This window comes from Oncorhynchus mykiss, chromosome 32, assembly GCF_013265735.2.
Source record: "Oncorhynchus mykiss isolate Arlee chromosome 32, USDA_OmykA_1.1, whole genome shotgun sequence".
Lineage (NCBI taxonomy): Eukaryota > Metazoa > Chordata > Actinopteri > Salmoniformes > Salmonidae > Oncorhynchus > Oncorhynchus mykiss.
The window spans coordinates 39,290,968-39,305,015 of record NC_050572.1 but is presented as its reverse complement, the minus strand read 5'-3'; the positions used below and the strand labels follow the sequence as shown (position 1 = coordinate 39,305,015).

General features: G+C 60.6%; 1 protein-coding gene across 3 annotated transcripts in view; it reads right to left on the bottom strand.

Moving 5' to 3' along the window:
* Positions 1–1,798, bottom strand: part of LOC110487650 (histone-lysine N-methyltransferase ASH1L) — a 49,391-nt gene extending 47,593 nt beyond the window's left edge. Inside the window, exons 1-2 of one of the 3 annotated variants that reach the window (XM_036971017.1) lie at positions 1,171–1,798; positions 541–634 (exon numbers count right to left, since the gene is read on the bottom strand). The gene's annotated coding sequence lies outside the window, so the exon portion shown is untranslated. Of the gene's footprint in view, positions 1–540 lie in introns of all 3 variants that reach the window. The other 2 variants (XM_036971016.1, XM_036971019.1) reach the window with 2 other exon arrangements.
* Positions 1,799–14,048: the final 12,250 nt, after the last annotated feature.

Here is a 14,048-nt window from a genome sequence, read left to right as displayed (position 1 = left end):
AATGGTTTGTCAAGATCGGTGTGGAAGAACTTGAGCCCTGACCTCAACCCCATCGAACACCTTTGGGATGAATTGGAACACCGACTGCGAGCCAGGCCTAATCGCCCAACATCGGTGCCCAACATCAGTGCCCAACCTCACTAATGCTTTTGTGGCTGAATAAAATCAAGTCCCAGCAGCAATGTCCCAACATCTAGATGAAAGCCTTCCCAGAAGAGTAAAGGATGTTATAGCAACAAAGGGGGGACCAACTCCATATTAATGCCCATGATTTTCAAATGAGATGTTCGACGAACAGGTGTCCATGTACTTTTGGTCATGTAGTGTATGTAGAAACTGGTTTGGCGCTGGAGAAGAACATCTCTTTACAATATCAAATCACCTCATGCAAGAACGTTTAATCGCCATGCATTGTAATGATGGGTGCAGGGCATTGTGAGCACAAGAGATATCCATCAAAATACATATTTCATAATAAAAGATTGACAATATCAACAGCTACAATAGTACGTATATCTTTCAGATTATGCATCCACTCACCTCCGTAGGAGTCCAAAAAATGTGTTCACATTATGTGGATCGAAATCCCCCCTTCGTGCGTATCAACATGGTCGCCACAGTATATGCCCCACTGCTGATTTGCCAAAACCGCAAAAATCAGAGAAATTTCAAAATTATACATCCATTCCGATTTTGGGAGATCAATTACGAATTCTGACATGTCCCAAAAATGTACCCATTTAGAACTCATTTGCATCAACTGACTATTTGACTTGATAATAGTACTGCTGTAATAAGCAAAGTGGTCAGCTATTGCTAAACTGCTCATTCATATTCTAGTTAACGTTATTGTTTAGCAGTGACCCCAAACCGACGTCCTAACACGGTAATATTGCTTACGAGAGAAATATAACGAAAAACAGAAAGTTAGACAAGACGCCAAAAGGAAGTAAATTATTACATTGTTGCCAATTCTAGAATGACCATTTTTGGAACGAGGCAACAAAATATCGCCGGTGCAGTAGCGACTATTTACAATGTATTAATTCATAGGAGGACAGTGTTGATTTTGTAACAAGCTATATGGGTCGTCCAATAACCTATGTTACATTGTATCAATGGTGCTCGCTAGCAAGCCATCATCTGGGCTACCTTGCTGGGATAACTTACATTTCCAGCAACGTGACCGTACTTGTGGGAAATGTATCCATCTGACAGCTTGAAATCATTTGATATTATGCAAATAAACGCAGACTGTTCACAAATAAACTAATACAAACTAAACCAAATAACCTGTCATTTTCGCGTAGCGACTCGTGCTAGCTTTGTAGCTAAAGCTAAACTATGACGGCTAACGATGCAATATTATTTAGCAGGCAAGCTAGCGAGTCAGCTAGTACAGCCATGCCTTAGAATACTCTTCCGTCGAAGGAGTAGAGACAAATGCAATAGCAACATTTAAGGAAGCAGATATTTAAATACAATAGATGCAGCCTTATTCAAAAAAGACGAACTGTCAACAAAATGGCGGCTGCGTTGAATCAACAGAGCTCCGAAATGGATCTCTCTCTATTTCTTGTCCCTCGCCCTGTTTTTTTTCTCCTCACAGCAATTGGTATCCTTGATATCTCCAAACACGAATGGACTCTTCTCCAACACAACGTTAGCTGAGCCGAGACGTGTCGTAATGGGCCTCGGTCATTAATCGGGCCTCCATGTCTGCTAAGCCCGTATCGTCTCTGTCAATTCAACACGGGCATTCTCAGTCACACGAGGGGAGGGGAGAGCGAGAGAGAGGAGAGGGAGGGGAGAGAAAGAGAGGAGAGAGGGAGGGGAGAGAAAGAGAGGAGAGAGGGAGGAGGGAGGGAGGGGGGAGAGAGGGAGGAGGGAGGGAGGGAGGAGGGAAGGAGGGAGGGAGGGGGGGAGGGAGGAGGGAGGGAGGGGGGAGGGAGGAGGGAGGGAGGGGGGAGGGAGGAGGGAGGGAGGGGGGAGGGAGGAGGGAGGGGGGAGGGAGGAGGGAGGGAGGGAGGAGGGAGGGAGGGAGAGAGAGAGGAGAGGGAGGGAGAGAGGAGAGGGAGGGAGAGAGGAGAGGGAGGGAGGGAGGAGAGGGAGGGAGGGAGAGAGGGAGGGAGGGAGGGAGGGAGGAGAGGGAGGGAGGGAGGGAGGGAGGAGAGGGAGGGAGGGAGGGGGAGAGAGAGGAGAGGGAGGGAGAGGAGAGGGAGGGAGGGGGAGAGAGAGAGAGGAGAGGGAGGGAGGGGGAGAGAGAGAGGAGAGGGAGGGAGGGGGAGAGAGAGAGGAGAGGGAGGGAGGGAGGGAGGGGGAGAGAGAGAGAGAGAGGAGAGGGAGGGAGGGGGAGAGGAGAGGGAGGGAGGGGGAGAGGAGAGGGAGGGAGGGGGAGAGAGAGAGAGGAGAGGGAGGGAGGGGGAGAGGGAGGGAGGGGGAGAGGGAGGGAGGGGGAGAGAGAGAGAGGAGAGGGAGGGAGGGGGAGAGAGAGGAGAGGGAGGGAGGGGGAGAGAGAGGAGAGGGAGGGAGGGGGAGAGAGAGGAGAGGGAGGGAGGGGGAGAGAGAGGAGAGGGAGGGAGGGAGAGAGAGGAGAGGGAGGGAGGGGGAGAGAGAGAGGAGAGGGAGGGGGAGAGAGAGAGGAGAGGGAGGGAGGGGGAGAGAGAGAGGGAGGGAGGGAGGGGGAGAGAGAGAGGGAGGGAGGGGGAGAGAGAGAGGAGAGGGAGGGAGGGGGAGAGAGAGAGGAGAGGGAGGGAGGGGGAGAGAGAGAGGAGAGGGAGGGAGGGGGAGAGAGAGAGGAGAGGGAGGGAAGAGGAGAGGGAGGGAGGGGGAGCGAGGGGGAGAGAGAGAGGAGAGTGAGGGAGGGGGAGAGAGAGGAGAGGGAGGGAGGGAGGGGGAGAGAGAGGAGAGGGAGGGAGGGAGGGGGAGAGAGAGGAGAGGGAGGGAGGAGGAGAGGGAGGGAGGGGGAGAGGGAGAGGAGAGGGGGGGGAGAGAGAGAGAGGAGAGGGAGGGGGGAGAGAGAGAGAGGAGAGGGAGGGGGGAGAGAGAGAGAGAGAGGAGAGGGAGGGGGGAGAGAGAGGGAGGAGAGGGAGGGGGAGAGAGAGGGAGGAGAGGAGGGGGGAGGAGAGAGGGAGGGAGGGAGGGGGGAGAGAGAGGGAGGAGAGGGAGGGGGTTAGAGAGGGAGGAGAGGGAGGGGGGGAGAGAGAGGGGGAGGGAGAGAGGGGGGAGGGAGGGGGAGAGAGAAGGGAGGGAGGGAGAGAGAGAGGAGAGGGAGGGGGGAGAGAGAGGAGAGGGAGGGAGAGAGAGGAGAGGGAGGGAGAGAGAGGAGAGGGAGGGAGGGGAGAGAGAGAGAGGAGAGGGAGGGAGGGGGAGAAAAGGAGAGAGAGGAGAGGGAGGGAGGGGGAGAGAGAGAGGAGAGGGAGGGAGGGGGAGAGAGAGGAGAGGGGGAGGAGGGAGGGGGAGAGAGATGAGAGGGAGGGAGGAGGAGAGGGAGGGAGGGGGAGAGAGAGAGGAGAGGGGGGGAGAGAGAGAGAGGGAGGGAGGGGGAGAGAGAGAGAGGAGAGGGAGGGGGAGAGAGAGAGGAGAGGGAGGGGGGAGAGAGAGAGGAGAGGGAGGGGGAGAGAGAGGGAGGAGAGGAGGGGGAGAGAGAGGGAGGGAGAGGGAGGGGGGAGAGAGAGGGAGGAGAGGGAGGGGGGAGAGAGAGGGAGGAGAGGGAGGGGGGTTAGAGAGGGAGGAGAGGGGGGGAGGAGAGAGGGGGAGAGAGAGGGGGGAGGGAGGGGGAGAGAGAAGGGAGGGAGGGGGAGAGAGAGAGGAGAGGGAGGGAGAGAGGAGAGGAGAGGGAGGGAGAGAGAGGAGAGGGAGGAGGGGGGAGAGAGAGAGAGAGGAGAGGGAGGGAGGGGGGGAGAAAGAGGGAGAGAGGAGAGGGAGGGAGGGGGAGAGAGAGAGGAGAGGGAGGGAGGGAGAGAGGATAGGGAGGGAGGGAGAGAGGAGAGGGAGGGAGGGAGAGAGGAGAGGGAGGGAGGGGAGAGGGAGGGAGGGGGAGGGAGAGAGAGGGAGGGGGGGAGGGGGAAGGGAGAGGGAGGGGGGGAAGGGAGAGAGAGGGAGGGAGGGGGAGAGAGAGAGGAGAGGGAGTGAGGGAGAGAGGAGAGGGAGGGAGGGAGAGAGGAGAGGGAGGGAGGGGGAGAGAGGAGAGGAGGGAGGGAGGGGGGAGAGAGAGAGGGAGGGAGGGGGAGAGAGGAGAGGGAGGGGGGGGGAGAGGAGAGGGAGGGAGGGGGAGAGAGGAGAGGGAGGGAGGGGGAGAGAGGAGAGGGAGGGAGGGGGAGAGAGGAGAGGGAGGGAGGGGGGGAGAGAGAGAGAGAGGGAGGGAGAGAGGAGAGGGAGGGAGAGAGGAGAGGAGGGAGGGAGAGAGGAGAGGGAGGGAGGGGGAGAGGGAGGGAGAGAGAGGGAGGGGGGAGGGGGAAGGGAGAGGGAGGGGGGAAGGGAGAGAGAGGGAGGGGGGAAGGGGAGAGAGAGGGAGGGGGGGAGGGAGGGAGGAGGGAGGGGGGAAGGGAGAGAGAGGGAGGGGGGTAAGGGAGAGAGAGGGAGGGGGGGAGGGGGAGGGAGAGTGAGGGGGGGAGGGAGGGGAGAGAGGGAGGGAGGGGGAGAGAGAGGAGAGGGAGGGAGGGGGAGAGAGAGGAGAGGGAGGGAGGGGGGGAGAGGAGAGGAGAGGGAGGGAGGAGGAGAGGGAGGGAGGGGGAGAGAGAGAGGAGAGGGAGGGGGGAGAGAGAGAGGAGAGGGAGGGGGAGAGAGAGAGAGGAGAGGGAGGGGGAGAGAGAGGGAGGAGAGGGAGGGGGGAGAGAGAGGGAGGAGAGGAGGGGGGGAGAGAGAGGGAGGAGAGGGAGGGGGGTTAGAGAGGGAGGAGAGGGAGGGGGGAGAGAGAGGGGGAGAGAGAGGGGGGAGGGAGGGGAGAGAGAAGGGAGGAGGGGGGAGAGAGAGAGGAGAGGGAGGGAGAGAGAGAGGAGAGGGAGGGAGAGAGAGGAGAGGGAGGGAGAGAGAGGAGAGGGAGGGAGGGGGAGAGAGAGAGAGGAGGGAGGGAGGGGGAGAAAGAGGGAGAGAGGAGAGGGAGGGAGGGGGGAGAGAGAGAGGAGAGGGAGGGAGGGAGAGAGGATAGGGAGGGAGGAGAGAGGAGAGGGAGGGAGGGGAGAGAGGGAGGGAGGGGGAGGGAGAGAGAGGGAGGGGGGGAGGGGGAAGGGAGAGAGAGGGAGGGAGGGGGGAGAGAGAGAGGAGAGGGAGGGAGGAGAGAGGAGAGGGAGGGAGGGAGAGAGGAGAGGGAGGGAGGGGGGAGAGAGGAGAGGGAGGGAGGGGGAGAGAGAGGAGAGGGAGGGGAGGGGAGAGAGGAGAGGGAGGGAGGGGGAGAGAGAGAGGGAGGGGAGAGAGAGAGGAGAGGGAGGGAGAGAGGAGAGGGAGGGAGGGAGAGAGGAGAGGGAGGGAGGGAGAGAGGAGAGGGGAGGGAGGGGGAGAGGGAGAGGGAGGAGGGGGAGGGAGAGAGAGGAGGGGGGAGGGGAAGGGAGAGGGGGGGGGGGAAGGGAGAGAGAGGGAGGGGGGTAAGGGAGAGAGAGGGAGGGGGGGAGGGGGGAGGAGGAGGGGGAGGGGGGAGGAGAGGGAGGAGGAGGGGGAGGGAGGGGAGGGGGAGGGAGAGAGGAGGGGGAGGGAGTGAGGGGGAGGGAGGGAGGGGAGAGAGGGAGGGGAGAGAGGGAGGGAGAGAGGGAGGGAGGGGGGGAGTGAGGGAGGGGGGGAGGGGGGAGAGAGGGGGGAGAAGGAGGGAGGGAGGAGGGGGAGAGAGGGAGGGGGGAGAGAGGGAGGGAGGGAGGGAGGGGGAGAGAGGAGAGAGAGGGGGGAGAGAGGGAGGGGGAGAGAGAGAGGAGAGGGAGGGGGGAGAGAGAGGAGAGAGAGGGGGGAGAGAGAGGAGAGAGAGGGGGGAGAGAGAGAGGAGAGGGAGGGGGAGAGAGAGGAGAGGGAGGAGGGGGAGAGAGAGAGGAGAGGGGGAGAGAGAGAGAGGAGAGGGAGGGGGGGAGAGAGAGAGAGGAGAGGGAGGGGGAGAGAGAGAGGAGAGGGAGGGGGGGAGAGAGAGAGGAGAGGGAGGGGGGGGAGAGAGAGGGAGGAGAGGGAGGGGGGAAGGAGAGAGAGGGAGGAGAGGGAGGGAGGAGAGGGAGGGGGAGAGGGAGGGGGAGAGAGAGGGGGGAGGGAGGGGGAGAGAGAAGGGAGGGAGGGGGAGAGAGAGAAGAGAGGGAGGGAGAGAGAGAGGAGAGGGAGGGAGAGAGAGAGGAGAGGGAGGGAGAGAGAGAGAGGAGAGGGAGGGAGGGGGAGAGAGAGAGAGGAGAGGGAGGGATGGGGAGAGAGAGAGGAGAGGGAGGGAGGGAGAGAGGAGAGGGAGGGAGGGGGAGAGAGGAGAGGGAGGGAGGGGGAGAGAGGAGAGGGAGGGAGGGGGAGAGAGAGAGGAGAGGGAGGGAGGGAGAGAGGAGAGGGAGGGAGGGAGAGAGGAGAGGGAGGGAGGGGGAGAGGGAGGGAGGGGGAGGGGGAGAGGGAGGGAGAGAGAGGGAGGGGGGGAGGGGGAAGGGAGAGGGAGGGGGGGAAGGGAGAGAGGGGGAGGGGGGAAGGGAGAGAGAGGGAGAGAGGGGGAGGGGGGAAGGGAGAGAGAGGGAGGGAGAGAGAGGGAGGGGGGGAGGGAGGAGGGAGGGGGGGAGAGAGGGAGGGAGAGAGGGAGGGGGGAGAGAGGGAGGGAGGGGGGAGGGAGGGAGGGAGGGAGGGAGAGGGAGGGAGGGAGGAGGGAGGGAGGAGGGAGGGAGGGGGGAGAGGGGGGGGAGAGAGAGGAGAGGGGGGGGAGAGAGAGGAGAGGGGGGAGGGAGGGGGGGAAGGGAGGGAGGGGGGGAGGGAGGGAGAGAGGGAGGGAGGGAGGGAGAGGGGGAGGGAGGGAGGGAGGGAGGGAGAGGGGGAGGGAGGGAGGGGGGGAGGGGAGAGAGGGAGGGGGGGAGAGAGGGAGGGAGGAAGGGGGGAGAGAGAGAGGGAGGGGGGAGTGAGAGAGGGAGGGAGGGGGAGAGAGGAGAGGGAGGGAGGGGGAGAGAGGAGAGGGAGGGAGGGGGAGAGAGGAGAGGGAGGGAGGGGGAGAGAGAGAGGAGAGGGAGGGAGAGAGGAGAGGGAGGGAGAGAGGAGAGGGAGGGAGGGAGAGAGGAGAGGGAGGGAGGGAGAGAGGAGAGGGAGGGAGGGGGAGAGGGAGGGAGAGAGAGGGAGGGGGGGAGGGGGAAGGGAGAGGGAGGGGGGGAAGGGAGAGAGAGGGAGGGGGGGAAGGGAGAGAGAGGGAGGGGGGGAGGGAGGGAGGAGGGAGGGGGGGAGAGAGGGAGGGAGGGAGGGAGAGAGGGAGGGGGAGGGAGAGAGGGAGGGGGAGGGAGTGAGGGGGGGAGGGAGGGGAGAGAGGGAGGGAGGGGGAGAGAGAGGAGAGGGAGGGAGGGGGAGAGAGAGGAGAGGGAGGGAGGGAGGGGGAGAGAGAGGAGAGGGAGGGAGGAGGAGAGGGAGGGAGGGGGAGAGAGAGAGGAGAGGGAGGGGGGAGAGAGAGAGGAGAGGGAGGGGGGAGAGAGAGAGGAGAGGGAGGGGGGAGAGAGAGGGAGGAGAGGGAGGGGGGAGAGAGAGGGAGGAGAGGGAGGGGGGAGAGAGAGGGAGGAGAGGGAGGGGGGTTAGAGAGGGAGGAGAGGGAGGGGGGAGAGAGAGGGGGAGAGAGAGGGGGGAGGGAGGGGGAGAGAGAAGGGAGGGAGGGGGAGAGAGAGAGGAGAGGGAGGGAGAGAGAGAGGAGAGGGAGGGAGAGAGAGGAGAGGGAGGGAGAGAGAGGAGAGGGAGGGAGGGGGAGAGAGAGAGAGGAGAGGGAGGGAGGGGGAGAAAGAGGGAGAGAGGAGAGGGAGGGAGGGGGAGAGAGAGAGGAGAGGGAGGGAGGGAGAGAGGATAGGGAGGGAGGGAGAGAGGAGAGGGAGGGAGGGGGAGAGGGAGGGAGGGGGAGGGAGAGAGAGGGAGGGGGGGAGGGGGAAGGGAGAGGGAGGGGGGGAAGGGAGAGAGAGGGAGGGAGGGGGAGAGAGAGAGGAGAGGGAGGGAGGGAGAGAGGAGAGGGAGGGAGGGAGAGAGGAGAGGGAGGGAGGGGGAGAGAGGAGAGGGAGGGAGGGGGAGAGAGGAGAGGGAGGGAGGGGGAGAGAGGAGAGGGAGGGAGGGGGAGAGAGAGAGGGAGGGGGAGAGAGAGAGGAGAGGGAGGGAGAGAGGAGAGGGAGGGAGGGAGAGAGGAGAGGGAGGGAGGGAGAGAGGAGAGGGAGGGAGGGGGAGAGGGAGGGAGGGGGAGGGAGAGAGAGGGAGGGGGGGAGGGGGAAGGGAGAGGGAGGGGGGGAAGGGAGAGAGAGGGAGGGGGGTAAGGGAGAGAGAGGGAGGGGGGGAGGGAGGGAGGAGGGAGGGGGGGAGGGGGGGAGAGAGGGAGGGAGGGAGGGAGAGAGGGAGGGGGGGGGAGAGAGGGAGGGGGAGGGAGTGAGGGGGGGAGGGAGGGGAGAGAGGGAGGGAGGGAGAGAGGGAGGAGAGAGGGAGGGAGGGGGGAGTGAGGGAGGGGGGGGAGGGGGGGGAGAGAGGGAGGGAGGGAGGGGGGAGAGAGGGAGGGGGGAGAGAGGGAGGGAGGGAGGGAGGGGGAGAGAGGAGAGAGAGGGGGGGAGAGAGGGAGGGGGAGAGAGAGAGGAGAGGGAGGGGGGAGAGAGAGGAGAGAGAGGGGGGAGAGAGAGGAGAGAGAGGGGGGAGAGAGAGAGGAGAGGGAGGGGGAGAGAGAGGAGAGGGAGGGAGGGGGAGAGAGAGAGGAGAGGGAGGGGGGAGAGAGAGAGAGGAGAGGGAGGGGGGAGAGAGAGAGAGGAGAGGGAGGGGGGAGAGAGAGAGGAGAGGGAGGGGGGAGAGAGAGAGGAGAGGGAGGGGGGAGAGAGAGGGAGGAGAGGGAGGGGGGAGAGAGAGGGAGGAGAGGGAGGGGGGAGAGAGAGGGAGGAGAGGGAGGGAGGAGAGGGAGGGGGGAGAGGGAGGGGGAGAGAGAGGGGGGAGGGAGGGGGAGAGAGAAGGGAGGGAGGGGGAGAGAGAGAAGAGAGGGAGGGAGAGAGAGAGGAGAGGGAGGGAGAGAGAGAGGAGAGGGAGGGAGAGAGAGAGGAGAGGGAGGGAGGGGGAGAGAGAGAGAGGAGAGGGAGGGAGGGGGAGAGAGAGAGGAGAGGGAGGGAGGGAGAGAGGAGAGGGAGGGAGGGGGAGAGAGGAGAGGGAGGGAGGGGGAGAGAGGAGAGGGAGGGAGGGGGAGAGAGAGAGGAGAGGGAGGGAGGGAGAGAGGAGAGGGAGGGAGGGAGAGAGGAGAGGGAGGGAGGGGGAGAGGGAGGGAGGGGGAGGGGGAGAGGGAGGGAGAGAGAGGGAGGGGGGGAGGGGGAAGGGAGAGGGAGGGGGGGAAGGGAGAGAGGGAGGGGGGGAAGGGAGAGAGGGGGAGGGGGGAAGGGAGAGAGAGGGAGAGAGGGGGAGGGGGGAAGGGAGAGAGAGGGAGGGAGAGAGAGGGAGGGGGGGAGGGAGGAGGGAGGGGGGGAGAGAGGGAGGGAGGGAGGGAGGGGGAGGGAGGGAGAGAGGGAGGGGGGAGAGAGGGAGGGAGGGGGGAGGGAGGGAGGGAGGGAGGGAGAGGGAGGGAGGAGGGAGGGAGGAGGGAGGGAGGGGGGAGAGGGGGGGGAGAGAGAGGAGAGGGGGGGGAGAGAGAGGAGAGGGGGGAGGGAGGGGGGGAAGGGAGGGAGGGGGGGAGGGAGGGAGGGGGGGAGGGGAGAGAGGGAGGGGGGGAGAGAGGGAGGGAGGGAGGGGGGAGAGAGAGAGGGAGGGGGGAGTGAGAGAGGGAGGGGGAGGGGGGAGGGGGGAGAGAGGGAGGGAGGGAGGGGGGGAGAGAGGGAGGGGGGAGAGAGGGAGGGAGGGAGGGGGGAGAGAGGGAGGGAGGGGGGAGAGAGGGAGGGAGGGGGGAGAGAGGGATGGAGAGAGGGAGGGGGGAGGGGAAGGGAGAGAGAGGGAGGGGGGAAGGGAGAGAGAGGGAGGGGGGGAAGGGAGAGAGAGGGAGGGGGGGAAGGGAGAGAGGGGGAGGGGGGAGGGGGGAAGGGAGAGAGAGGGAGAGAGGGGGAGGGGGGAAGGGAGAGAGAGGGAGGGGGGAGGGAGGGGGGGGAAGGGAGAGAGAGGGAGGGGGGGAAGGGAGAGAGAGGGAGGGGGGAGGGAGAGAGGGAGGGGGGAGGGAGAGAGGGAGGGGGGAGGGAGAGAGGGAGGGGGGGAGAGAGGGAGGGGGGGAAGAGGGAGAAGAGAGAGGGAGGGGGAGAAGAGAGAGGGAGGGGGGAAGAGAGAGGGAGGGGGGAAGGGAGAGGGAGGGGGGAAGGGAGAGGGAGAAGAGAGAGGGAGGGGGAGAAGAGAGAGGGAGGGGGAGAAGAGAGAGGGAGGGGGGAAGAGAGAGGGAGGGGGGAAGGGAGAGGGAGGGGGGAAGGGAGAGGGAGGGGGGAAGGGAGAGGGAGGGGGGGGAGAAAATAGGGAGGGAGGGGAGGGAGAGAGGAGGGAGGGGAGAGAAAGAGGGAGGGGAGAGAGAGGGATGGGAGAGGGAGACCAGGGAGGGAGGAAGGAGGGAGGGAAGGAGAGAGAGAGGGGGAGGGAGATTGAGAGAGAGAGAGGGAGGGAGAGAGAGAGAGGGAGGGAGGGGAGAGAGAGGGAGGGGAGAGAGAGGGAGGGGAGAGAGAGGGGAGAGGGAGGGGAGAGAGGGAGGGAGAGAGGGAGGGAGGGGAGAGAGGGACGGGGGAGAGAGGGAGGGAGGGAGGGGGGATAGAGGGAGGGAGGGAGGGGAGAAAAATAGGGAGGGAGGGGAGAGGGAGACCAAGGCGAGAGAGAGAGAAGAAGAGAGAGAGGGAGGGGAGGGAGGGGAGAGAAAGAGAGGGAGGGGAGAGAGAGGGATGGGAGAGGGAGAGAGGGGAGAGGGAGACCAATGCGAGAGAGAGAGAAGAAGAGAGAGAGGGAGGGGAGGGAGGGAGATTTTTTTTTGAGCAGTGTATATACAGTGGGACAAAAAAAGTATTTAGTCAGCCACCAATTGTGCAAGTTCTCCCACTTAAAAAGATGAGAGGCCTGTCATTTTCATCATAGGTACACTTCAACTATGACAAACAAAATGAGAGAAAAAAATCCAGAAAATCACATTGTAGGATTTTTTATGAATTTATTTGCAAATTATGGTGGAAAATAAGTATTTGGTCACCTACAAACAAGCAAGATTTCTGGCTCTCACAGACCTGTAACTTCTTCTTTAAGAGCCTCCTCTGTCCTCCACTCGTTACCTGTATTAATGGCACCTGTTTGAACTTGTTATCAGTATAAAAGACACCTGTCCACAACCTCAAACAGTCACACTCCAAACTCCAATATGGCCAAGACCAAAGAGCTGTCAAAGGACACCAGAAACAAAATTGTAGACCTGCACCCGGCTGGGAAAACAATCTGCAATAGGTAAGCAGCTTGGTTTGAAGAAATCAACTGTGGGAGCTATTATTAGGAAATGGAAGACATACAAGACCACTGATAATCTCCCTCGATCTGGGGCTCTACACAAGATCTCACCCCGTGGGGTCAAAATGATCACAAGAACGGTGAGCAAAAAAAACAGAACCACACGGGGGGACCTAGTGAATGACCTGCAGAGAGCTGGGACCAAAGTAACAAAGCCTACCACCAGTAACACACTACGCCACCAGGGACTCAAATCCTGCAGTGCCAGACGTGTCCCCCTGCTTAAGCCAGGACATGTCCAGGCCCGTCTGAAGTTTGCTAGAGAGCATTTGGATGATCCGGGAGAATGTCATATGGCTCAGATGAAACCAAAATATAACTTTTTGGTAAAAACTAAACTCGTCGTGTTTGGAGGACAAAGAATGCTGAGTTGCATCCAAAGAACACCATACCTACTGTGAAGCATGCGGGTGGAAACATCATGCTTTGGGGCTGTTTTTCTGCAAAGGGCCCAGGACGACTGATCCGTGTAAAGGAAAGAATGAATGGGGCCATGTATCGTGAGATTTTGAGTGAAAACCTCCTTCCATCAGCAAGGGCATTGAAGATGAAACGTGGCTGGGTCTTTCAGCATGACAATGATCCTAAACACACCGCCCGGGCAACGAAGGAGTGGCTTCGTAAGAAGCATTTCAAGGTCCTGGAGTGGCCTAGCCAGTCTCCAGATCTCAACCCCATAGAAAATCTTTGGAGGGAGTTGAAAGTCCGTGTTGCTCAGCAACAGCCCCAAAACATCACTGCTCTAGAGGAGATCTGCATGGAGGAATGGGCCAAAATACCAGCAACAGTGTGTGAAGATTTACTGAAAACATTTGACCTCTGTCATTGCCAACAAAGGGTATATAACAAAGTATTGAGATAAACTTTTGTTATTGACCAAATACTTATTTTCCACTATAATTTGCAAATAAATTCATTAACATTTTTCAGGATTTTTTTTTCTCATTTTGTCTGTCATAGTTGAAGTGTACCTATGACGAAAATTACAGGCCTCTCTCGTAATTTTTAAGTGGGAGAACTTGCGCAAGTGGTGGCTGACTAAATACTTTTTTTGTCCCACTGTATATACACTGCTCAAAAAAATAAAGGGAACACTAAAATAACACATCCTAGATCTGAATGAATGAAATATTTTTATTAAATACTTTTTTCTTTACATAGTTGAATGTGCTGACAACAAAATCACACAAATTATCAATGGAAATCAAATTTATCAACCCATGGAGTTCTGGATTTGGAGTCACACTCAAAATTAAAGTGGAAAACCACACGACAGGCTGATCCAACTTTGATGTAATGTCCTTTAAAACAAGTCAAAATGAGGCTCAGCAGTGTGTGTGTGGCCTCCACGTGCCTGTATGACCGCCCTACAACGCCTGGGCATGCTCCTGATGAGGTGGCGGATGGTCTCCTGAGGGATCTCCTCCCAGACCTGGACTAAAGCATCCGCCAACTCCTGGACAGTCTGTGGTGCAACGTGGCGTTGGTGGATGGAGCGAGACATGATGTCCCAGATGTGCTCAATTGGATTCAGGTCTGGGGAACGGGCGGGCCAGTCCATAGCATCAATGCCTTCCTCTTGCAGGAACTACTGACACACTCCAGCCACATGAGGTCTAGTATTGTCTTGCATTAGGAGGAACCCAGGAGGAACCCAGGGCCAACCACACCAGCATATAGTCTCACAAGGGGTCTGAGGATCTCATATCGGTACCTAATGGCAGTCAGGCTACCTCTGGCGAGCACATGGAGTGCGGCCCCCCAAAGAAATGCCACCCCACACCATGACTGACCCAACACCAAACCGGTCATGCTGGAGGATGTTGCAGGCAGCAGAACGTTCTCCACTGCGTCTCCAGACTGTCACGTCTGTCACGTGCTCAGTGTGAACCTGCTTTCATCTGTGAAGAGCACAGGGCGCCAGTGGCGAATTTGCCAATCTTGGTGTTCTCTGGCAAATGCCAAACGTCCTGCACGGTGTTGGGCTGTAAGCACAACCCCCACCTCTAGACGTCGGGCCCTCATACCACCCTCATGGAGTCTGTTTCTGACTGTTTGAGCAGACACATGCACATTTGGGGCCTGCTGGAGGTCATTTTGCAGGGCTCTGGCAGTGCTCCTCCTGCTCCTCCTTGCACAAAGGCGGAGGTAGCGGTCCTGCTGCTGGGTTGTTGCCCTCCTACAGCCTCCTCCACATCTCCTGATGTACTGGCCTGTCTCCTGGTAGCGCCTCCATGCTCTGGACACTACGCTGACAGACACAGCAAACCTTCTTGCCACAGCTCGCATTGATGTGCCATCCTGGATGAGCTGCACTACCTGAGCCACTTGTGTGGGTTGTAGACTCCGTCTCATGCTACCACTAGAGTGAAAGCACCGCCAGCATTCAAAAGTGACCAAAACATCAGCCAGGAAGCATAGGAACTGAGAAGTGGTCCTGTGGTCACCACCTGCAGAAACAC